We start from the raw sequence: 26,865 nt of genomic DNA, 5'->3' as shown, positions 1-26,865 counted from the left end.
TTACACACTTCACAGCACTCACCACAGCACATACCTTCCCCAATGTCCATAACCCCACCTCCCTCTCCTGACCCGCCTCCTCCCAGCAACCCTCAGTTTGTTTTGTGAGATTAAGAGTCACTTATGGTTTGTGTCCCTCCTGATCCCATCTTGTTTCATTTATTCTTCTCCTACCCCGCTAACCCCCCACATTGCATCTCCACTTCCTCATATCAGGGAGATCATATGATAGTTGTCTTTCTCCATTTGACTTATTTCACTAAGCATGATACCCTCTAGTTCCATCCACGTCGTCGCAAATGGCAAGATTTCATTTCTTTTGATGGCTGCATAGTATCCATTGTGTATATATACCACATCTTCTTTATCCATTCCTCTGTTGATGGACATCTAGGTTCTTTCCATAGTTTGGCTATTGTGGACATTGCTGCTATAAACATTCGGGTGCACGTGCCCCTTTGGATCACTACGTTTGTATCTTTGGGGTAAATACCCAGTAGTGCTCTTGCTAGGTCGTAGGGTAGTTCTATTTTCAACTTTTTGAGGAACCTCCATGCTGTTTTCCAAGTGGTTACACCAGCTTGCATTCCCACCAAAGTGTAGGAGGGTTCCCCTTCTCCGCATCCTCGCCAGCAACTGTCATTTCCTGATTTGTTAATTCTAGCCATTCTGACTGGTGTGAGGTGATATCTCATTGTGGGCAAAATCTCATTTTTGCTGCAACTAAAGTAAAACTGGTAGCAAGCAGTATCAAAAATGATATACGTTTCTCTTATCTAATTCACAGTACTCTTTAGAAGACTGACCAAGATTAGGTGTATGAGAAGGGCTTTGTAAACTCAATAAAGCTACCAGTTAACACCACTATTCTATGTTTGTGGATTAAAGCAGTTGCCAACTCAATCAAAGGTTTCTTTTACTCATGTCTGACTCCCTATCAGCTTCATAACAAAGAAAGGGTTGTCTGAGATATTTCTGTGTCTCAGTGATGTCCCAGGAACAAGGGAAAGGATTTTCAGAGTAAAATCCTGCTTAAACAAAGTAGCACAGGATGTGCAATGCGGTTTTCCCAAAGTCAGGATCAATAAATCTCTCTTGGGCAGTTTTTATCAGATACCTGCAATGGACCACAATCCTAAGGAATTTCTAATTTGAAGAATTATAAGAGCAGATTCTTTCTGACTAATGAGACTGTGTTTTCAAGGTTGAACATAAATAGTGGGGAGACTAATTTTTTTGTGTGTGTAAACAAAGCTGCATCTGCTGTGATCATTAACTGAACACCTTTTGCTAATATATAATTGATGTGTTGTGTCTTTTGTCTTTGAGCTGTTGTCTCTGCCAAGTGTGCCCTGCCCCTTGCTGTGTTTCTGGTGCTTCATCCTCTTGTTATAGTAACAAGAGGCAACCCTGCAGGGAAACCATCATGTCTTTTCCTTCCTGCTGTGCTTTCAAAAATCAGCTTCCATGAAAATGTATGTTGCATGTAGAAAAATATTACTGTAACTTGTGAAAAGCCTATCTGGAAATCTTCTAAGTAAAATAAACGCTTTATTTTCCTAAAGAAAAACGAGCAATTGTAATGTGGAAAGGGAAGACTACAGATCATGAACCCCTCTCTCCTTCTTCCCCTGGTGTCTCACTCACATACAGACACTAAAGAGAGAAGAGTTCAGCCCACCTTCCTCAGCCAGGAACTAGGAAGGTACCTCTTCAAAGGCAGAGAAAAGTATTGGTATGACTGAAAATACAGAATAACAAAAAGTGTTAGATCTTTCTCCTCTCCCCCTTGTATTTTCTCTATCCTTACCCTCCTGTTTGTATCCTGCAAGTTTTAATAAAAGATGAAGGTATTATTTTAGAAGATACAGAGGCCATTACCAATGCAAATTCGGTGAATAAATATGATCATGAATTGTTTACACCAAAAACTATTCTATTAAAATGAAGAGTAGCCTAAGAAAAACAAAACAAACAAAATCAACTTTCTTCAACATTATACAAAAGTATAAAGCCAATACTTTGACAAAATGTTGATTTTATTTTCCTGTACCAATATTCAGTGATCAATTTACAATCTCATTTGTCTCCAAAACAAATTCCCTCTTTAATCTGCACCATATTTATTCATTCAACAGTAGTTACTGAATAATGGATCTGCTTTGGGCCACACACTCTCATGGGCACCAAGGATACAGCATTTAACAAAATAGACACATCTCTGTCATGAATTTGTGTTCTATGGAATTTATGTTTCCCACGGAAAAGGTGGGATAACACACAAAATGAATTAACACATTAGATAAAGTATCTTCAAAGCAACAAGTGCTATGGGGAGAAAGAAAGCAGGTTTATGTGCTACAGAGCAAGGGGGAAGGGCACCCAACCTGAGGTCAAGGAAGTAAGGGAACTCAGCACAAGGTGGTCTTTGCAAGCCATTCTTAGGACTCTGGCTTTTCATCTGAATGAAATAAGACAACCTTGGGCTGCTAAACGAATGAGTAACATTATCTCAATTAAGAATTTTTCCTTTGGGACGCCTGGGTGGCGCAGTTGGTTAAACGACTGCCTCCGGCTCAGGGCGTGATCCTGGAGTCCCGGGATCGAGTCCCACATCAGGCTCCCAGCTCCATGGGGAGTCTGCTTCGCTCTCTGACCTTCTCCTCGCTCATTCTCTCTCTCACTGTCTCTCTCTCTCTCAAATAAATAAAATAAAATCTTTAAAAAAAAAAAAAAGAATTTTTCCTTTAAATCACTGTGACATGAAAGCACAGTAAGAAAATTCTTCATAATTTCAATTTCTTCTTCCTTTTAGAAGCCTGGGGAATCAAAATTTTTATGTTGTTAAATTTGAAGTTACACAGCTAATATCTAGGAGAAAGACACGCAGGGCAATTCCCAACCTTTCAAACAAAAAAGAAAAAAACTTTATAGGAAATAAAACCATTATCTTAATTAACTAATTAAAAAAGTTTTCATTGACTGCATAATACATTTACATACAGTCACTGTTCTAGAGTTTTATATTTGAAAATGATATATATACTCTCAGCTTTTTAGGAGCTCACAGTCCAGTCAAGTATAAAAAAAATAAATACACAAGTGTTGATCAGAGGCAGAAGGGGAGGGAGAGGAATACACAGGATTAGTACCTTCCACACACTTGGCAGACAGCAGTAGGGAGCTGCTGAGGGGAAAATTAACTCAAACGCAACTAGCAATATAGATTAAAGACAGAACAAGTTCCATGAGGCAGCTTAGGGAAGTTTATGGATGCAACTGTGTCCTCCCAAACCCAAAGGATCAAGTTGCAACCCAAAATATACCTGCATTTGAAGATAAAGGCCTTTAAGGAGGTACACAGAATTAAGTACGGTTAGCAGGGTAGGGTTCTAATCTGTTAGGACTGGTGTCCTTAGAAGATGAAGAGACACCAGGGGCACGTGATCAAGAAATGACTATCGGCGCACCAGTAGGAGAGAAGCCCTCTGCAAGCCAAGGTGAGAGGCCTCAGGAGAAACCAAACATGCCCACACCTTGACCTCAGATGTCCAGCTTCCAGAACTGTAAGAAAATACATTTCTGTTGTTTAAAGTATGCAGTCTGGGGCGCCTGGGTGGCTCAGTGGGTTAAAGCCTCTGCCTTCAGCTCAGGTCATGGTCCCAGGGTCCTGGGATTGAGCCCCGCATCGGGCTCTCTGCTCAGCGGGGAGCCTGCTTCCTCCTCTCTCTCTGCCTGCCTCTCTGTCTACTTGTGATCTCTGTCTGTCAAATAAATAAATAAAATCTTTAAAAAATAAATAAATAAATAAATAATAAAGTATGCAGTCTGTGGCGCTTTGTTATAGCAACCTGAGATGACTAAGATGAAGAGAATCCAGATGCCAAGACTTCAGTAAATATGACTAGAGAACAAGGTGTGGGGACAGATTTGGAGGAGGAGGACCAGCTAGCCTCATCTCTGGTAAGAAAGGGAATTAGCAAATCATGAAGATGGTTTGGGATAGGGGTTGGGAGAAGCCTTAGAGAAAGGTCAGACTTAAGCAAGTTAAGGGAAAGAATACGATGCTAATTACAACTTGTTATGCAATGCATGCCTGCATCCCTAAGAATTTCTCATGTTGAATCCCTAACCCCAGTGGAAGGGTACTAGGGAGTGCGGCGGTTAGGGTTAGGGTTAGTGCCCTCTAGAAAGATAAAGAGACCAGCGCTTACTCTCCAGGTCACGTGAGGAGGCAAGGGGGAGGCAGCCATCTACAAGTCAGGAAGCAGGCCCTCACGAGACACGAGATCTGCTGCCACCTTCATCTCAGACTTCCAGCCTCCAGAACTGTGAGAAATCAACATCAGCTGTTGAAGACTGGTATTAAAAAAATACAGTATTTTTGTTACAGAAGCTCAAAAATGCTGGAGTTGTGTGACTAAGAAACAACTTTTAAAAATCATGTGAAATAGATGGCAGAGAAGTAGCAGGCTAAGATGACATCAGGTAGCAGGAGATCAGCTAGGTAGTTTAACAAACCATTCCGAACACCTACAAATCCAAAAGGAGATCAAAGAGAAGAAGAGCAACAATTCTAGAAGGAGAAAATCAACCACTTTCTGAAAGGTAGGACCAGCGGAGAAGTGAATCCCAAGCGACGGGAAGATAGACCTCAGGGGGAGGGGTCAGCTTCCAGGAAGCAGTGGAGCAACAGAGCACAAAATCAGAACTTTTTACAAGTCTGCTCCACTGAGGGACATTGCTCCAGAGGCTAAGCCATGGTGGAGCCCATGCGGGGACAGCGTGGTCTCAGGTCCTGCGGGGTCACAGAAGGATCAGGGTGTCTGCATGTGGCAGAGCTCGCAGGTATTAGAGCGGGGAAGCCGGCTACAGAGACAGAGCTGAAGAGTGAGCTCTCTACTCAGGGTTACCTTAAGCCATGATCTGTGGCACAGTCAGGACCCTGCTCTTTGTGCAGGGACGCCACAGTGGCAGATCTGGGGACACCCCCCTGGAAGAGCGGCACGGATCTGCTGGGTTTGGAGACTCTAGGTGGGGCTGTATGCCAGAGACAGAGATGCTTTGTTACAGGCTGGGTAAGCTCAGAGCACAGCCTGAGACCAGGGATACACGAGTGATTGAGGGTTTTTCTCTGAGGGTGCATGGAGGACTGGGGCCCCAAGCTCTCGGCTGCTCCAGCCAGAGATTGGAAGGCCACCATTTTCATTCCCATCCTCCAAACTCTACAGAACAAAAGCTCCCCAGAGCAAACTGGAGCAGATTACTAAGCCTGGCCCCTGACAAGGGTGGTACAATTCCGCCTTGGGCAAAGACACTTGAGAATCACTACAACAGTCCCCTCCCCGGGAAGATCAGCAAGAAATCCACCCAAGACCAAGTTCACTTATCAAGAAGAAGAGCAAAATTCCAGAGGAGGAGAAAGCAAAGGATGGAATTCATGGCTTTCTCCCAAAGATTCTTTAGTCTTGCAAAGTTCATTAATTTTTTTAAATTTTTTTCTTATTCTAATTTTTTTTAACTTTTACTCTTTCCTCTTTTAATGTTTTTTAACTAGTTTATCTTAACAATACCTTTCATTTTAAAAAAATCTTTTTGAACCTTCATTATTATCCTATATTTTATCTTTCATTGTATCTAATTTTTTTTTTGTATACACATAGGGTTTTTCTTCTAAAAAATTTGGGATAAAACTTCTTCTAATAGATCAAAATATACCCTAAATCTAGCATAGGACTTTGTTCTAGTCTCCAGCCTGAGCAAGTTTTCTCCACTTTCTATTTCTTTCTTTCCCCAACCAGCTTATCAACTCCTTTTTTCAGGGCTGTGTTTTAAAATTTTCATCTTTATACTCATATTCCATCCCTTCATCATGTTTACCCTTATTGTGTGTGTGTGTGTGTGTGTGTGTGTGTGTGTGTGCATATATATATATTTTTTTTTCTTTCTTTCTTTAAAATTTTGGGAGGTAGTTTCTTCTAAGAGACCAAAATACTCTCAAAATTAAGTGGGTGGCTCTGTTCTATTCACCATTCTAATATATATATTTTCTTTTTTCTTTTTTTTTTAATTTTTTTTTTCTGAACTCCTTTTTACCCCCTTTCTTCCCCCCACAATTTGGGGTCTCTTCTGACTTGGTTAACGCACATTTTCCTGGGGTCTTTGCCAACCTTTTAGTATTTTATTCTCACCTTCATATATTCTTATCTGGATAAAATGATAAGGCAGAAAAACTCACCACAAAAAAGAACAAGAGGTAGTACCGAAGGCTAGGGACTTAATGAGTATGAACATCGGAAATATGTCAGATCTAGAGTTCAGAAAGATGATTCTCAAGGTGATAGCTGGGCTTGAAAAAGGCATGGAACATAATAGAAAATCCCTGTCTGGAGAAATAAAAGCACTTTCTGGAGAAATAAAAGAACTAAAATCTAAACAAGCTGAAATTTAAAAAAAAAACTATTATGAGGTGCAATAAAAAATGGAGGCTCTTGGGGCACCTGAGTGGCTCAATGGCTTAAGTCTCTGCTTTTGGCTTGGGTCATGATCCCGGGGTCCTGGGATCAAGACCCACATCGGGCTCTCTGCTCAGCAAAAACCCTGCATCCGTCTCTCTGCCTGCTGCTCTGCCTACTTGTGATCTCTCTGTATGTCAAAAAAATAAATGCAATCTTTTAAAAAAAAATGGAGGCTCTTACTGCTAGATATATGAAGCCGAAGAAAGAATTAGTGATATAGAGAAGACCAAATGAGAGAATATAAGGAAGCTGAGCAAAAGAAATACAACTACTGGACCAGGAGGGGAGAATTCGAGAGATAAGTGATACCATAAGATGAAACAACATTAGAATAATTGCGATTCCAGAAAAAGAAGAAAGGGAGAAGGGAGCAGAAGGTAGATAGGAGCAAATTGTTGTAGAGAATTTCCCTAATATGACAAATGGAACAAGCATCAAAATCCAGGAGGCACAGAATACCCCCTTAAAAATCAGTAAGAATAGGTCCACCCACATGATCTAATAGTAAAATTTACAAATCTTAGTGACTAAGAGAAAATCCTGAAAGCAGCCCTGGACAAGAAGTCTGTATCATACAATGGTAAAAAATATTAGACTGGCAGCAGACTTATCCACAGGCCAGAAAGAACTGGCATAATATATTCAGAGCACTAAATGAGAAAAACATGCAGCCAAGAATACTATCTCCAACGAGGCCATCATTGAAAATAGAAGGAGAGATAAAAAGTTTCCAGAGCAAATAAAAACTGAAAGAATATGTAAACACCAAACCAGCTCTACAGGAAATATAGAAAGGGGTCCTCTAAGCAAAGAGAGAGCCTAAAAGTAGTAGACCAGAAAGGAACAGAGACAATATACAGTAATAGTCACCTTAAAGGCAATACAATGGCACTAAATTCATATCTTTCAATAGTTGCCCTGAATCGAAATGGGCTAAATGCCCCAATCAAAAGACATACGGTATCAGAATGGATAAAAAAACAAACCCATCAATATACTGTCTGCAAGAAACTCATTTTAGACCCAAAGACACCTCCAGATTTAAAGTGAGGGGGTGGAAAACAATTTACCATGCTAATGGACATCAAGAGAAAGCTGGGGTGGCAATCCTTATATCAGATAGATTAGATTTTAAGCTAAAGACTATAACAGATGAGGAAGAACAGTATATCATACTCAAAGGGTCTGTCCAACAAGAAGATATAACAATTATCTATACCCCTAACATGGAAGCAGCCAACTATATAAACTACTTAATAGCAAAATCAAAGAAACACATCGACAATAATACAATAATGGTAGGGGACTTTAACACCCCCCTCACTGAAATGGAAAGATCAGCCAAGCAAGAGATCAACAAGGAAAGAAAGGCCTTAAATGACACACTGGACCAGATGGACATCACAGATATATTCAGAACAATCCATCCCAAAGCAACAGAATACACATTCTTCTCCAGTGCACATGGAACATTCTCCAGAACAGATCACATCCTGGATCATAAATCAGGTATCAACTGGCACCAAAGACTGGGATCATTCCCTGCATATTTTCAGACTCCAATGCTCTGAAACTAGAACTCAATTACAAGAGGAAATTTGGAAAGAACCCAAATACATGGAGACTAAAGAGCATCCTACTAAAAAATGAGTGGGTCAACCAGAAAATTAAAGAATTGAAAAAATTCATGGAAACAAATGATAATGAAAACACGATAGTTCAAAATCTGTGGGACACAGCAAAGGTCCCGAGAGGAAAGCATATAGTAATACAAGCCTTTCTCAAGAAACAAGAAAATTCTCAAGTACACAACATACCCCTACACCTATAGGAGCTTGAGAAAGAACAGCCAGGAAAGCCTAAACCCAGTAGGAGAAGAGAAGGAATGAAGATCCAAGCAGAAATCAATGAAATAGAAACCAAAAAAAAAAAAAAAAAAAAAAAAAAACCAGTAGAACAAATCAATGAAACTAGGAGCTAGTTCTTTGAAAGAATTAATAAAACTGATAAACCCCTGGCCAGGCTTATCAAAAAGAAAAGAGAAAGGACCCAAATAAATAAAATCATGAATGAAAGAGGAGAGATCACAACCAACACCAAAGAAATATAAACAATTATAAGAACATGTTATGAGCAATACACCAAGTTTGACAATCTGGAAGAAATGGGTGCATTCCTAGAGATGTATAACCTACCAAAATTGAACCAGAAAGAAATAGAAAACCTGAACAGACCCATAACCAGTAAGGGGATTGAAGCAGTGATCAAAAATCTCCCAACAAAAAAGAGCCCAGGGCCAGAAGGCTTCCCAGGGAAATTCTACCAAACATTTAAAGAATAATAATACCTATTCTCCTAAAACTGTTCCAAAAAAAATAGAAATGGAAGGAAAATTTCCATATTCATTTTATGAGGCCAGCATCACCATGATCCCCAAACCAGACAAAGATCCCATCAAAAAAGAGAATTACAGGCCAACATTCTTAATGAACAAAGATGCAAAAATTCTCACCAAAATACTAGCCAATAGGATCCAACAGTACATTAAAAGGATTATTCACCACAACCAAGCAGGATTTATTCCAGGCCTGCAAGGTTGGTTCAACAACTGCAAATCAATCAGTGTGATACAATACTTTCATAAAAGAAAGAACAAGAACAATATGATACTCTCAACAGATGCTAAAAAAGCTTTTGACAAAGTACAACATCCCTTCTTGATCAAAACTCCTCAAAGTGTAGGGATAGAGGGTACATACCTCAATATCATCAAAGCCATCTATGAAAAACCCACAGTGAATTATCATTCTCAATGGAGAAAAACTGAGAGCTTTTCTGCTAAGGTCAGGTATATGGCAGGGATGTCCATTACCACCACTGCTATTCAGCATAGTACTAGAAGTCCTAGCCTCAGCAATCAGACAACAAAAGGAAATTAAGGGCATCCAAATCGGCAAAGAAGAAGTCAATCTATCACTTTTTGCAGATGATATGATACTATATGTGGAAAACTCAAAAGACTCCACTCCAAATCTGCTAGAACATGAACAGGAATTCAGTAATGTGTCAGGATATAAAATCAATGCACAGAAATCAGTTGCATTTCTATACACCAACAACAAGATAGAAGACAGAGAAATTAAGGAGTCAATCACATTTATAACTGCACCCAAAACCATAAGATACCTAGGAATAAACCTAACCCAAGAGGTAAAGAATCTATACTCAGAAAACTATAAAGTACTCATGAAAGAAATTGAAGAAGACATAATGAAATAGAAAAATGTTCCATGCTTATGGATTAGAAGAACAAATATTGTGAAAATGTCTATGCTACCTAAAGCAATCTACACATTGAATGCAATTCCTATCAAAATACCATCCATTTTTTCCAAGAAATGGAACAAACAATACTAAAATTTATATGGACCAGAAAAGACCCCGAATAGCCAGAGGAACGTTGAAAAAGAAAGCCAAAATTGGTGGCATCACAATTCCAGAATCCAAGCTCTATTACAAAGCTATCATCATCAAGACAGCATGGCACTGACACAAAAATAGACACATAGATCAATGGAATAGAATAGAGAGCCCAGAAATAGACCCTCAACTCTATGGTCAACTAATCTTCGACAAAGCAGGAAAGAATGTCCAATGGAAAAAAGAGAGTCTCTTCAACAAATGGTATTGGGAAAATTGGACAGCCACATGCAGAAGTATGAAACTGGACCATTTCCTTATACCACCCATGAAAATAGACTCAAAATGGATGAAGGACCTCAATGTGAGCAAGGAATCCATCAAAATCCTTGAGAAGAACACAGACAACAACCTCTTTGATCTCAGCCACAGCAACTTCCTCCTAGGAACATTGCCAAAGGCAATAGAAGCAAGGGCAAAAATGAACTATTGGGACTTCATCAACATCAAAAGCTTTTACACAGCAAAGGAAACAGTCATCAAAACCAAAAGACAAGATATGAAGATATTTGCAAACGACACGTCAGATAAAGGGCTAGTATCCAAAATCTATAAAGAACTTATCAAACTCAACACTCAAAGAACAAATAATCCAATCAAGAAATGGGACATGAACAGACATTTCTGCAAAGACGACATCCAGATGGCCAACAGACATGAAAAAGTGCTCCACATCATTTGGCATCAGGGAGATAGAGATCAAAACCACAATGAGAAAGCACCTCACACCAGTCAGAATGGCTAAAATTAGTAAGTCAGGAAATGACAGATGCTGGTGAGGATGCAGAGAAAGGGTAAACCTCCTACACTGTTGGTAGGAATGGAGGCTGGTGCAACCACTCTGGAAAACAGCATGGAAGTTTCTCAAAAAGTTGAAAATAGAGGTACCCTATGACCCAGCAATCTCACTACTGGGTATTTACCCAAAAGATACAAATGTAGTGATCCAAAGGGGCACGTTCACCCAAATGCTTATAGCAGCAAAGTCCACAATAGCCAAACCATGGAAAGAAACTAGATGTCCATCAGCAGATGAATGGATAAAGAATATGTGGTATATATACACAATGGAATACTGTGCAGCCATCAAAAGAAATGAAACCTTGCCATTTGCAACAATGTGGGAACTAGAAGGTATTATGCCTAGCAAAATAAGTCAATCAGAGAAAGACAATTATCATAAGATCTCCCTGATATTGGGAAATTGTGAGGCAACATGGGGGATTTGGGGATAGGAAAAGAATAAATGAAACAAGATGGGATCGGGAGGGAGACAAACTGTAAGAGACTCTTAATCTCACAAAACAAACTGAGGGTTGCCGGCGGGGAGGAGGTAGGGAGAGGATGGGTGGGTTATGGTCATTGGGGAAGGTATGTGCTATGGTGAGTGCTGTGAAATGTGTAAACCTGGTGATTCACAGACCTGAACCACTAGGGCTAATAATACATTATATATTAATAAAAAAAATTTTTTTAAATCACATGAAAAAAGAATTAATACAGTTCTACATAAATTGTGCCCAAATGAACAAGATAATAAATTCCAGTGATGTTAACTACATATAATAAATTGAGATTTCCATAATTACAAAGCATAGAAAACACATTAGCTCTTTGAACTTCAATTTCTTCATCTACACTGGTTATCTCATATTTCCTGTTCTTTGTTACCTCCATCATAACTAAGCAAATCAATATATCTGTATACAATAAGCAATGTAATAAATATTTTAAGGAGTTTATGAGTCTGATACAGGGGTAAATAATACTTAAATAAGAAAAATCCCCAAAACATTGAACCACCTGGTCTACCAGAGGTAAGAAAAATATGGTTGATTTAAGATCCAAGGTTAAGGCACTCACAGAAGTTTGGGGAACAGTGCAATGGTTTGAACTTAGATGGGCTTACGCTTCCCACATCAGTACTCTGCTTACGGACTCCAAATATGCACACACATCGATTCCAACAATTCTTACCACTAAAGATTAAGCAGTAGTAATTCAGAGAACAAATTTTAGGAACCATGTGACTGGACAGTCTTTATCTTACAGATGCCAGAACTGAACCTCAGGTGTGCAACTCATGGGACACAGCATCACAGACCAATCTCCTTGTAAATAGGGAACTAGAACTAGGGTCTACTGACTTAGAGCCCCATTAGTTAACACAGAACTTGGTGTCTAATGTAGTGGCATAAAAAGACAAGGTGGCTGGAGCAGGCAATAACAGGATGCACTGTCTGTACAGAAATTAAGAGGAGTAATAAAATGGACTAAAATTCAGTGTGTTTCTAATTATCCCCCTGCACCATTAGCTCTAAATAACTACAAATGCCAAAATACTACACCCTGACATAATATTTTCTGTCAACATCCTAAATAATTGTTGAGAATATGGTTTAGTTTTAATACTGGATGCATAAGCTTCAAAACTGCACATTTTATCCTTCAATAAACACTGTGTACTACATGCAAGCAGACCTGGAGAATTCCCAGATGCTCAGTGAGTTCCTTACACACCTGGGCTCATTTCATACATCAAAACCTATTTAGACTATGGTAAGCTGGTAAGAGAGTAAAAAGGCCTTTTGTGTAACAACTCGCCTTTGAAGATAATTTAAGTATCGCTTCTTGGCTTTCTGGCTAAGATCAAGTCGGAAGATAATTTGAGTATATTCACCCCTGCTTCTAAATTGGCTTTCATTATAAAATAAGTAAGATCATAGTTGGGAAGACATTCAACAAACCTTTCAACAAACACTTCTGGGGACAGGAAAATTTCACCATGACAAATTTTTTTTTTAAAGTGAAAATTTTCATAAAGATAATACTTATTTTTGTTTTGTTATGTTTTTTGTTTGTTATATATTTTGTTTTGTTTTGTTTTGTTATGGCTTACCGTAGAAGAAACCATGAAGGCTCACCTAAGCTGATCAGTGAAATACAATGTCTAATGACCTGTCTTCTCCCGTCTGGTCTCCATATTCTGTCAGAGGACAGCCTGAAATAATTCATGTAAACACAAATACACAAATACACACACTCGCATGCCCCTGCATGTCTGTAGGTACATGTATTTTTTGACAGTAATTCACATTACTTGAAAAAATTTTTTGGACTTTACAACAGGATCATTAACTTACTATTTATTCAAACAGTATTATAAAATTACCTCCTTATTTAAAACTTTTATAATTTTTTAATCTAAACATTCCAGCTGCCTTTTGTTATTATGGACTCACCTAATTTTTTTTTTTTTTTAAGTATCTGTGTCACCCTTCAGTCTATTCACAGTGGGTTATCCAGGCAGGCTCTTCACAGTTTAGAGTTCTTAATTTAGACTTTGCAAAGTCCATAAGCACAATCAGGCTGGATATAATTTTCTATATGTGCAAATTTTCTTGAAAGAGGATCTGTAGCTTTCACCACATTCTCAGAGGTTGGAAATCCTGAAAAGTTGGTAAGTCAAAACCACCAAATACCATTAATTCCTAGATTCTAAGTGGAAATACAGTTTTGTCTATTAAATGTAGGTGGTGGGTACATGGGACATGAGACATTTTGTCTTTTGCCCATTTCAAATAGTTCATAAGCAAATTCCTAAGAATGAATTTCCATAAGACAAAAGCAATCAATAAAATTTTCTTTAAATCGTAACACTTTAGAGAAAGGTGCTAATAACATTTTAGAGAAAGGTGCTAATGAATATGTGGAGTTTAACTACCCAAACAGGTAGATATGAGAATAAAACATCTCCCTACAGAGAGTCTACATTTCTATGTTAACCCATTGCAAAATACTTAAGAGAACCGAAGCTTCCACCGCTGTGTTATGGGAAGAGCCATCATTAAAGCCCCAGGTACCCTGTTGTGTGGGTGCTGAGATCTTTGTGAGGCTTCATTTCACTTCGCAGCAAAATGTATGCCTTAGAAAAGGGCTGCCACAGAGAATCAACTCAAAGCTGCCTGAATTAAAAGTAGTTTGCCCCCTGTTTTTTAAAAAATTAAGTGATTTCTTTTTTGATAAATTGAGTACTTCCATTTACTTAATAATGAAGTAATTTTGTTCAGTTTCTCTGTACAAGTGAAGTCTTGACAGAGACAGAGACACAGAGAAAAGCACTAGCACTTGCATTTCTTGATTAAAAGAAGCAAAATCCAATCCCCTACACAATAAAATCACCATTACTATCCTGCACTTAATTTAATCAGCATAGCTAAATTTACTGATGACTAGCTTCATGCATTAGAGAATTATTAAAAGGTGTCTTAAATGCCCACGTCACTTAAATCACTGTAAATCCTAAATCCACAACTTAAGGATCTTCCAATTCAAAGCAACATCAAATTACAGCATTTTTTATTTGTGACGTTTAAACAGGGAACAAACCAAAAATAAGTAAGGCATTTTTCCCCCTAAAAGATTATATTCTAGTAAGAAAAACATCCAAGATAAAAGTTCTTCCTTCTTTTACAACTGAGGGGGAGGAAAAAAAAAAAAAAAAAGCATGCAACCTAATGCAGTGAAGTATTCATTACCCACCACCCAGATTTAATGGGGGGTTAAGCTTTGGTCATATCTCTTTCGCTTTTAAGAAAAAAGACATGCGGGGGGGAGCTGCCTGGGTAGCATAGTTGATTAACCGTCCAACTCTTGATTTCAGCTCAGGTCATAATCTCAAGGCCATGGAATTCAGCCCCATGTTGGGCTCTGCACTGAGTCTGCTTTTTGCTCTCCCTCTGCTCTTCCTCCTGTTCATGCTTGCAAGCTCTAGCTCTAAAATAAATAAATAACATCTTTTAAAAAAATAAAGAGAAAAATAAGATGTTTGGTATTTTAAAGATGTGAGATATATTTACCCTTTATTTCCTTCACCTCAACCCCTTCCCACCAAATCACCATCCTAAAGTTGAGCTTATCCTTCTGTGAATGTACTTACAGCAATGTGTAGTATTGTTCTATGCAGTTTTTATATTCAAAGGAAAAAACAGCTCTGCTTTAGTTCCTAAAAATTATTCTAGCCTTCTGTTAAACCCATTAGTGAGTATCGGTTATCAAAATTCCAGTACTTCCAAAAATTTTCTATTTTGGTAAGTGTTTCAGTATCTGTGGATGATACAGGTTCAGAATTAATCCACAGAAAATGGAGGAAAAAAACTGTTACAGAGTTTAAAAAAATAATTAGGATGTTACCTTACAAACAAAAGCCATGAAAATATGCTTATTTTATACTGATTGTATTTTAGGTGGTGATTATGATTTTTAATTTTTTTTAAATTATGGTTTGTTTACATCTAAGGTGTATTTTACTGACAAAATGATATGACAGAGTAAAGCTACAGTCATCATTTTACATTTGACTTTATCCTCATCTTTTATAAGATCCTCAACAACTGTTTCACCTATTGACATTCAAATCATTCTCTGTTCAAAGTCAATTATGTCAATACTCAAGCAGATTCTTTTAAAATTGTTAATTGCCTATCTCTGCTATAATTTTATCAGTGGCTTTGTCTGTAATTTACACTTAATACCCTTTTTATTAACTTTCTGAAAGTTTTTTTTTTAATTTGTAATAGTTTGCCTTGTCTTTTCTTTGTATCCTTCTATATTGACCACTTTGGATTATGGGGAGAGACCGATCAACAAAGATTAAAACAGTTTAAGTGATTGCAATTAAATTCCCTTTATAGTAAATCAATTCATCAGTAAGTAATGTCACAAATTTTTTTATTATGAAATACAAAGATGGACTTATGCTTTCTTTAGTTTGATTAGACTTCAGACACATTTCTTCCTGACCACAGGGCCCCCAATCTTCCTTTTCTTAGAGTATTACTCTAGAAAATTTTGACTGCAAAGTCTTTGTCCCCTTTTATATACATATATATAAATATATATGTACATATATATACACATATATTTATGTGTGTGTATAAACATATACATACACACACACACACACACACACACACACATATATATTTTTTTTCCTTCAAAAATCTCTAGGAAACTTCAGTGCTCGCTTCGGCAGCACATATACTAAAAATCTCTAGGAAGCTTTAGACCCAGGAAAAGTCTTTCTCAAGTACCTGGAAACCATCTTTTTGAAATGTAACCATCCAGGAAGATAACACCCTCATGTGCCAGTCTTTCTAGAAGTATAGGAGCCTAATTCAGGGGGCAGTTAACTCCAAAGTCTGTATGGGCTAGAAGAGAATCTTTACATCCAGACAAGGCCAGTCAGCAAACTCAGGTGGCCTGCAATCTCCCCAGTGCACCCCATGGTCTTTAAACTCTTTCCTCTACTTGAATAACTCCTTGCCAGTTTAACTTGCCTGATACAATTTTTCTTCAAACAGTATTTCCTCCAATTCATTTTCCTAGTTGTCAGAACTCCTATAATGAATATTCTGCTAACCACAAATTCCTGTATTTCAGTATTAGGCAACTTGGAGAGCCCTACTGGTTTCTCTCACAGGTAAGTCAAGAAATCATGAAACAAATACAATTTCTTTATCAACGTACTTACTATTTAACCTCAATAGTTATGCAGCATTTTTATCATTCAAATAGCAAATGTCTGATTTTTAAAAACAGGTGCCCTGCTTCACCTTCTTTTTATTCTGTAAAATCTAACATAATACCTATGGCATAAAATTATTCTAAAAAATGTGTGATGTTCTATGGTTGTGGCCATTTGATTCTTAGATTCTACAGTTTTGAAAAACAGCTAAAATATAATCACAAGTTATATTAAGTTCAATATGTTTACTTGTGTTTCAGATGGCACAGCTATGCAAGAAGTGAAAATAACCTGTGTCCAGTTGTAGAGAACTGGCGGAGTAACTGATAATAAAAACATTCTCTGGGATCACCTACAATATATATGTTAATATATTTAATTATGGAAAGGGTTAATTACAAAGCTGGGGCAGGAAATACACAAGGTGAGACCAGGATATTTTATTACTGAAAAGGGAAGCCATCAAGGTATTTGGGGCCTAACAAAATAGCATAGATTCAACTTGAAGAGGACAAAAATGGAACAATTTGAATACACAATTAATTATATATATATTATAAATATATAGGTATATAAAATTTCATACTTATATATATATAAATAGAATATAATTATAGGATCAAACATACTAATATTAAAAACTTTCAAGGTCCTAATGATAATTTTAAAAAGGAAAAAGAAGGAAATCCAAAATCCAACTAATTTTATGAAGGCAAAGTATACTTAGCTTCAACTCCTTATTCTGAAAATTATTTAAAAGGAAATAATTAAATATTTATCTTGACTTTCCTGTACAAATTATTTCAGTGTAACCCAGCCAACTTAATTTATATATACATGTATATGTATATGGGGCACTGGGTGGCTCAGTTGGTTGAACCTCCTGATTTTGGCCCAGGGTATGGTCTCAGGGTCACAAGATCAAACTCCATGTCAAGCTCTGCAATGGGTGTAGAACCTGCTTAAGATTCTCTCTCTCCCTCTCACTCTGCCTTTCTCCACACTCAAGTGCTCGCTCCCTCTATCACTCAAATAAGTAAATATTAAAATATATATCTATATATACATAAATGTATATATGTATACACACACACCCCTACATAGGTAAATTCCAACTAATACAAGTACAAGGATGAAGGTGGAAATCATTATGTTGTAAATGCTAGTGAAGTAAGTGCTTCAGACAGTGTTTATCAATATATTAAACCATTAGATGAAATGGTAGGATATTTACAAAGGAGAGTTCAAGATGCCACCACCTGAACCCAACAATCAATCTTTTCTAAGGATATGATAAGCAGACACTGCATGTAGGAGAACTCCATGCAAAATGGAGATTAAAACCCCTTTATGAAGTATTTTGCCAGAAAAAAAAATGTCTAATCTAAATATATTCAAGACTCTAGAACCACACTACATTACAATAAAAACAAAAGAGGAAAAGTTAACTGATGTAACAGAAAATCAAACAGACAAACCCAGAATGGAAATGCCCTGCAAGACAACTATATTAATTTTCTGTGGCTGGTATAATAAATTACAAAAAAAACTTAGCAGCTTAAAGCAACAACAAATTTTTTGCATTACGGTCCTCTAAGTTAGAAGTCTGATGTAAGTATCACTGAACTAAAGTCAGACTGGCAGTGGTGCATTCATTCTGGAGGCTCTAACAGAGAATCCTTTTCTTGTCTTTTTTAGCTGACAGAAATCACCCAAATTCCTTGTTTTGTGGCCTCCTTACAGCACTTTCAAATGATAGCAATATAACGTTTCTCTGAATCTCCTCTCCTGCTTGTCTTCCACTTCAAAGTACCTTTGTGATTAACTGTGAACACCTGGATAACAAAGGAAACTCTTCCCACCTCAATATCCTTAACTTAACCACAACTGCAAAGTCCCTTTCTCCCTGTAAAGTAACATATGCACAGGTTCTGGAATTAGGATGTGGACATCTTTGGGGGCTACTCTTCTGCCAAACTCAACCACTGACTCATTTTCTTTAATGAGTCAATAGCATTAAAAAAACTGAGAGGACAGATCATTGCTCTAAGTTTAGGTATATTTAACAGACATAACAACAAGATATTATGTATGGTCCTTTTAAATACTAATCCAAACTTGAATAATTTTATGAGGTGCAATGCTTGCACTGTGATCAAATGAGAAAATGCCCCTCTATTTTAGAGATAATCATTCCACAGTTAATACATTATGTGCCTTTCCATGCACTACACACACATACATGCAGACACATTTGTTAAAAAACAAGAATGGATTTAAGTATGGTTATTACCTTGTGTAGTAATTATAGATAACTTCCTATGTTTATTTATCTATGTTTTATGACTCATATACAATAAGAATGTGTAATTGGAATGATTAGAATTAATGATGAAAATGAGAAACCCTACCAACAATGTAAGTTTATATATTCCAAGGTACAGAAAAGGAGAAGCTAACATGTACTGAGTATGTAGTTTGTGCCAGACATTATATCAGAAGCTTCGTGTGTATTTCTTATAATCATTATGGCAGTCACATGAGATTTATCCCATTATCCCCATTAGGTAAATTTCTCAGCATCATACTTGGAGCAAGTAATCAGTTGAGATCTAAATCCCTCTCTGTCTGGTTTTGAATCCAATTATTTTTTGAAATGTTGTGCTGTCATGACTCCTTTTGACCTGCACATCGATCAACCAGGCTTATCAGAGACTGAACAGAAAGGGCTCCATTCATGGGTTCCAGCTATTTGTTGATCTAGAAGGCTGTGTCAGTTCATTGTGAACCCAGCCTTGCACCATGGTTCTCAGAAAGCTTCAAAAAACTTGCCATCCACTTAAGTGTCCTTTAAATGACATTGCCAAACATGCTCCTAGTCTTCTAGAGCAGCTGCCCCCAGGGATTACTCAGGACTCTCCCAGCCTGCTGGAACTCTGGGCTGTCCCACACAGCTATACACTCAAAGAGAGATGGACTGAAAAACCGCCTCCTCCCCACAAAGCAGTGGCATCTGGTCCCCGAAGTCCACTCACTGCTCCACTACTCTCCGGTTGGATGCAGAGCATCTGGGTGAGATCTCATCACTGTCATAATGCTCCACAGAAAAACTGGTGTGCATTTTACACAATCATAACAGGAAAAGGGAATACTGCCCGACAGAGGAAGTGTTAATGACAGAGAAAGCAGACTGCTTCTACTTATTCTGTGTTTGTTTTTATTTTCAATTCTTTTTTCATTTTTATTTAAATTCCAGTTAACATACAGTATAGTATTAGTTTCAGGTGAAGAATTTAGTGATTTATCACTTACATACAACACCCAGTGATCATCACAAGAGCACTCCTTAATGCCCATGTAACCCGTCCCCCCACCCATCTTCCCCCACCAACCCTCAGGACAGAGCTTGCCTCTTTTGCGAATCCCCAGACCTTTCCACCATCATTAAGAGCTCACAGAGCTCCTATATCACATTAAGTCTCAACCCAGCTATCACCTTCTCTGAGAAGGCTTTCTTAATTATCTCTCATGAAGAAAAACTCTTGGCTCTCTCTGCTTCTATAGCCCTACAGTCCTACTTTTGTCATCTCATGTATGTATTCTTGCCCGTCCTTGCTAGACTGTAAACACCTAGAGGTCAAAGGCCCTCTTTTATACATAGTTTTTAATAAAGGGATGAGAACATACCTGGTGCTTTCTCAATATGTTTTTGAATTTACTTGAAAAAAAAATAATGGCAATCTTATGTCTACTTACTGCTCTCCTGATCATTCTTCTCACCTCAGGTTCTTTGTTACTAGTGCCTTGGGTTTCTACACAAAGAATTACAATTGAATGAAAAGATATGCTAAAGTAATTTGTGTGGAATCTAAGAGGAAGGCAGGAATTGGTCAATATTTCTTTTACAAAATACAATGAAGAGATGATTTTATTAACTTCTGACATAAGAAAAAGTATTATATTAACATAAGTGAAGCTCCACCCCCATCTCTTACGAAAGACGCTGCCCAAACATAGTCTCACAACTATGGAAATACTGGAAGCGTTACATGGAATTACACACAGCTAATTCAAGCCTAATAATTCATAGCCCTGAACTGATACATTACAGTATTTATACATTTTGTTGTTGCTAGCACAGGAAACACTGCTTCATTAAAAATGTATACAATGGTGATATGGGAAACAAATATCAACATAATCAGTTAGCAATTTTTTTAAATTGCTGGACTCCAGTTGAAGAACATTTTTCATCTGCGGGTATCCATAAATCAGAACCTGATGCTTTACGAAAAGGAAAACACTCAGGGCGGGGTATGGGGGGACACACACACACATTCTCTCTCACAGACACACACACACACACACACAGTATAGGAGAACACACTGTAGAAGCTCAAAGTTTTAAAGGGCTACAGGTAACATTTTCACCACTCTGCTTCCAGTCATTCTATACTCAAACCAGAGTTACCAGTATTCTGCCAAATACAGGCTTAACTTAGAAAAACAATAGTTTGAAATTTAATAAAATTAACAAGACCTCTAAATTCTGAAGAGCCAAGCCAAGAGGTTAAACTCCTCCTCAAGTTCCCTGAGATTAAATGGCCTCTCCTTTTTAAGCATTGATGGCCTTTTTCCACTCTAAGCAAAATCATGTTATCTAACTTAGGGACTCTTGGGAAACAGGTGCTATATACACCCAAACTGACAATAATGGGTTTTGATCTCCTGATGAAACAAGTCGAGTGGAAGTGTACTCCAGAAGCAAAGTAGTCCCCACTGTAAGGATCACCTATACTGAGGGTGTAGAGGTGGATAAGACCCAGACAAATGGAAGCATCTCTTTTCACAATAAACTCCTGATTTTCTTCTACTCTAGCAATTTCCCCCACGTAGTTCTTTCTACCAATTCTACTTCTGTGATTTCTAGGTTCTTAACAGCTCATCCATTCATCCATTGAAAAGCATCACAAATGTCACCTTCGTTGGCTATGCCCCTCCAACCCACAGCTGGAGTACAACTGTTTTACAACTTCCATGATCTAAACTCAACAAATATGACCAAAGTACTCACAGTCAAGATTAAAACACCTCTGGGAGGAGGAAAGGGCACCATGAAAGAGACTATCTTTCCGGAAGTCTCCCACTGGGAAAGACCATCACTCTTCAGCTGAACATCAGTGCAGGGATTTCTAGAGCTCATGTCCAACACAAGAGCTACTGATCACATGTGATCACAAGAGCCACTGATTATATGAAATGACGCTGATTCTATAGCTTGAAATGATAGTGTACCACATTGATCTAATGAAATAAAATAAATTATTTTTACCACTTCCATCCCTGCCTGGAGAGCTCGGAAGTTCCCACTCTGTCCTATCAACAAGTAAAAATCTGAAAAACTAAAAAACCGACAATTCTTCTTAGCTTCACAAAGTAAACCACTGCCCCCAAAAGACAAAAAGGTGAAAACAGAGAATTCCAATTCACTTAAGCAGAAACCCCTGAGGAAAAAAACAAAAAATAAAAAACAAAGTCATTGTCAGCTAGGGAAACCTAAACTGTAATTGATGGACTATTGGAGGATCAGTGTACACTAGTCTAGAGGTTAAAAACCCCAATAAGACCAGTCATAGGGAGACCCCCACACTTCGGGTTTTGCCTTCAGGAGTTCAACCAGTGATAGTCTGTAGCGGGGTGGGGGATAAAAATTTTTTTTTCCCTCATGCTTTTATCAAGAAGAAAGGGAAAAGGAGCCATTTTAAAAATATTCCAAGTCCTTCTATTCTTATAAGGCCTGCCCTCAGAAAAAATTATTCTAACAAAACCTACCCTTTAACAGAGCTTAAACTATCTGGAAGGAGGGAAATGCCCAGGCACTGCTAGCCTTCCACATGAAAGGAAATATCCAATTCCAAGCTTCTTCTAGCCACTGAGAATGGGCCATTGAGAATCTGGGCCACTGAGAATCACTGGTGAAGTGCACAGTTCAAGGACACAGGCTCATCAGACAATCTGAGACCTAATCATAAAACCACAGAATGCTTCCCCTCACCTTACCGCTATGTACATTGCTAAGAGTCTAATTATCTTTCACCCTGTACATTACCTCCATCTTGTATCAGAAAATTACAAAGCATACTAAAAGCTAAAAATAAAATAAAACAAACAAAAAAAACAAACCCACAGTTTAAAGAGATTAAGCAAGCATGAGAACCACAGTCAGATATGGAAGGAATGTTGAAATTATCAAACTAAGATTTTAAAATATATATTATATTTAACATGCTTTTCAGTTTTGGAAGTTTCTATTGTTATATCCAAAATCTCAGAATCTCTCCTCAGCCATGTCCAGTCTACTAATAAGCCCATTTTAAAGTATTCTTCAAGGCTCCACTATGCTTACAAACTCCAACGTTCCTTTTTTATTCTTTCTTAGAATTTCCAACTCTGCTTACATCATTTTTCTTGTACATTATCCACTTTTTTCATCAAACCATTACCACATTTTTTTAAATCCCTGTTTGAAAATTCCAACATTTCTGATTCCTGTCATATCTGACTCTGGTACTTATGCTTGTTTGGTCTCCTTCAACTGTGTTTTACTGCCTATGTAAATCAATAATATGATACACCACATAAACAGAATGAAAGATTAAATCACATAGGCGGCTACAAAGATGCAAAAAAGCTCTTTACAAAATATAACATCCTTCCAAAATAAAAAAGTTTTAACAAACTGGGTATAAAAGGAACAAATCACAACATAAAGAAGGCCAAATATGACAAGCTCCATCAAATATCATATGAATAGTGCCAAGTTTTTAGTGAGATATAAGTGACATATTATATTAGTTTCAAATGTACAACATAACTCAATATATGTATATGTCTCAAATAATCACATTAGGCCTACTTAACAACCATCACCACACAGTTACAATTTTCTTTTCTGGTCCTGAGAAATGTATTGTATGGATTGAGATTTCTGTGATTTGTCCTATATAACCAACCACCTCAACCTGCATGTACACAGGCAGGCTAAACAATGTTTTTATGAGACTTGTGCTGCATAAGTGACCTCGGCAGACTGATTAGTTGACATTAGCAAGCCTCCAGGTCAGAATTGGTCCTTCTGGTCTCGATGTCAAGAGCTATAAATTTTGCCTCGCATCTCCTCCAACTCCAGGATGGGCTGGCCCTTGCAATGGAATCCAGGATGGCAGCAAGCACAACTAGTCCAGGGTCCTTGAATAAGTTAAGACATGGTAACACAAGGATGTCATTCTCTTCCAACTGTAGGTTGGATGTTTTAAGTTCCTGATTTGATGTAACTCTGTCTTAACTCCTTTCCAGCTAACTAATGCCCTCAACCATTGCAGATTTCCCTTTTCTTCTTTCTGTTTCTATTATAGTTTTACTTATGAAAAAGTGTTTTTTCCCCTTCAAAACTCATAGTATGGCTGCCATAAATCATTTGTTTAGAACAAGAACTTTTAAGATCTACTCTCTTAGGAACTTTGAAATATGCAATAGAATATTATTAACTATAGTCACCATGCTGTGCATTATATCCCCAGATGATATCACCATATCCTGTATGAATATGAATAAAATCCTGTAAAATCCTCACCAAAAAGCTGTTAAAATTAATATAGGAATTTAGTGGTTTTCAACAAAGAAAACCCACTTGAATTTCCACACACTAACAATGGACTATCTCCAAACGAAATACAGAGAACAATCCCATTTACAATAACATCAACAACAATAAAATACTTAAAAATAAGTTTCACCAAGGAAAAGAACTATATTCCAAAAGCAGACATTAATGGAAGAAACGGAAGAAGACACAAATAAATGGAAAAAAAAATCTATGTTTATAGATCAAAGGAGTTGATATTGTTTCTATGTCTATGCTCTCTAAATCCATCTATCAATTTAACGCAACCCCTATCAAAATTCCAATGGCATTTTTGCAGACACAGAAAAAACATCCTAAAATTCATAGAGAACCTCAAAAGACTTCCAAGCAGCCAAAGCAATCTTGAGAAATGAATACAAAGGTGAAGGCATCACACTCTTTTTTTTTTTTGTAAGGGTGGGAAAGGGCAGAGGGAGAAGGAGAGAAAGAATCTTAATCTTAACCAGACTCCACACCCAGCGTGTAGTTTGATCTCAGGACCCTGAGATCATGACCTGAGCCAAAATCTAGAGTTGGACACTTAACTGAATGAGTCAACCAGGTGCCCCAGAAGGCATCACACTTTGATTTCAAACCATATTAAAACCATATTTAAAAGCTAAAGTAATAAAACTAGTATAACAGTAGCATTAAAAACAGGCACACAGACCAAAAGAAGAGAACGAGAACCTAGAAATAAACTTCCCTTATAGGGTCAGCATATTTGACAACAGTGGTTTTGGGAAAACTGTATATTCACATGCAAAATATTAAAATTGGATCCCTAGCTTATACCACTAACAACAATGACAACAAATCCTCAAAACAAATTAAAATCTTGAGACTTAAAACTGCACAACTCTTAGAAGAAAACAGGGGGAAAGCTCCCTGAACTAGCATTAACATGAATTTTTTGGATATAACACCAAAAATAGAAGCAATGAAAACATAAATAAGTAAGCACAACTAAAAAGCTCAAAAGAAATAATCAACAAAATGAAAAGACAACTTACAGAATGAAAGGAAGTATTTGCAAAGCTTATTATCTGACAGGAGATTCATATATAAAATATATAGAACTTACAGGGACACTTGGGTGGCTCAGTTGGTTAAGCATCTGCCTTCAGCTCAGGTCATGATCCCAGAGGCCCAAGATGGAGTCTGCATCGGGCTCCCTGCTCAGCCGGGAGCCTGCTTCTCCCTCTCGCTCTGTCTGCTGCTTCCTCTGTGGTGCACTCTCTCTCTCTCTCTGACAAATTAAAAAAAAAAAAAAAAAAAAAGAGAGAGAGAGAGAGAGAACTTATAAAAGTCAATGGTGAGAAAAACAAACAAATGAAAAAAACCCAAAACAATATCAATAAAAATGACAAGAGGACTTAAATAGACATTTTTGCAAAGACAACCAAATGGTCAGCAAGTACATGAGAAGATGCTCCACATCACTAATCGTGTAAATGCAAACCCAACAATGAGAATGACTATTAGAAAAGATATAACAGATAACAAATACTGGCAAGAATGTGACAGAAAGGGAACCCCTGTACACTGTTGGTGGGAATATAAACTGGTACAATCACATGAAAAACAGTATGGAAGTTTCTCAAAAAATTAAAAATAGAATTACCATATGATCCAGCAATCTCACTTCTGGGTATATATCCAAAGGAAGGAAAAGCACTCTCTTAAAGAGATACTATACTCCCAGGCAATCTCATGCTCCCTCAAGCATGATTCACATAGCCAAGTCATGTAAACAACCTAAATGTCCACCAGTGGGTGAATGAGTAAAGAAAGTGCTATACATATATACACATAATCAAGTCATAAAAAAGAAGGAAATCTTGCCATTTGTGACAACAGGGATGGACCTTTAGGACACCATGTTGGGTGAAATAAGACAAAAATAAATACTGTATGATCTCACTTATGTGTGGAATCTAAAAATACCAAACTCACAGAAACAGAGTAAACTCATGGTTACCAGAGCCTGGGAAACAGAGGAAATGTGAAGATTTTCATCAAGTGATACAAACTTCCACTAAGAAGATGAACAAGTTCTAAGGATCCCAAGTACAACATATTGACAGTTTAGAAAACATTTTGCCAATTTCTTACAAAACTAAATATACTTTTTACCATAATATTGTGTGTGTGATTGAATTCAAAACAAAAAGACATTATTTATTATTATTTATATTTTAGCAATGCAGATAAGATTGAGTTATTCCACAACAAAATAATTTTTGCATCATTCATTGGAGGGAAGAAATTTTGCCACTGTTCCAGAAGTCCTTTTTCAAAACTGCTAACCTGAATGAATGTTCCATAACAATGTCACTTTCAAATAGGCTACTTTTGAAAGCAGAACTATTATAGGTGTCAGTATTTATCTGTTTGATATGTATTAGCAGATACATATTAAAATAATATTTACTCATTTCATATTTTGAAATATGTTAGTTGAATTTAACTATTTCTGATAATAGTGAAATACTGTGTAGCAAGCACACTTCCCCACAAAAACAACTAGAAAACAAGCTACCAAGGGAACTAGAAAATAAGAGGTCAGAATTCTGCAAAGAATTAAAGCTCACTGAAGTGAGCCTGGCAGAGAAGTGACCTATACTTTTCCCAGAACGCTTGTGCGTTATATAGCA

Source organism: Neovison vison, chromosome 1, assembly GCF_020171115.1.
Source record: "Neovison vison isolate M4711 chromosome 1, ASM_NN_V1, whole genome shotgun sequence".
Taxonomy (NCBI): Eukaryota; Metazoa; Chordata; class Mammalia; order Carnivora; family Mustelidae; genus Neogale; species Neogale vison.
The sequence above is the reverse complement of the archived record's forward strand: the minus strand, read 5'-3'. Positions refer to the sequence as shown.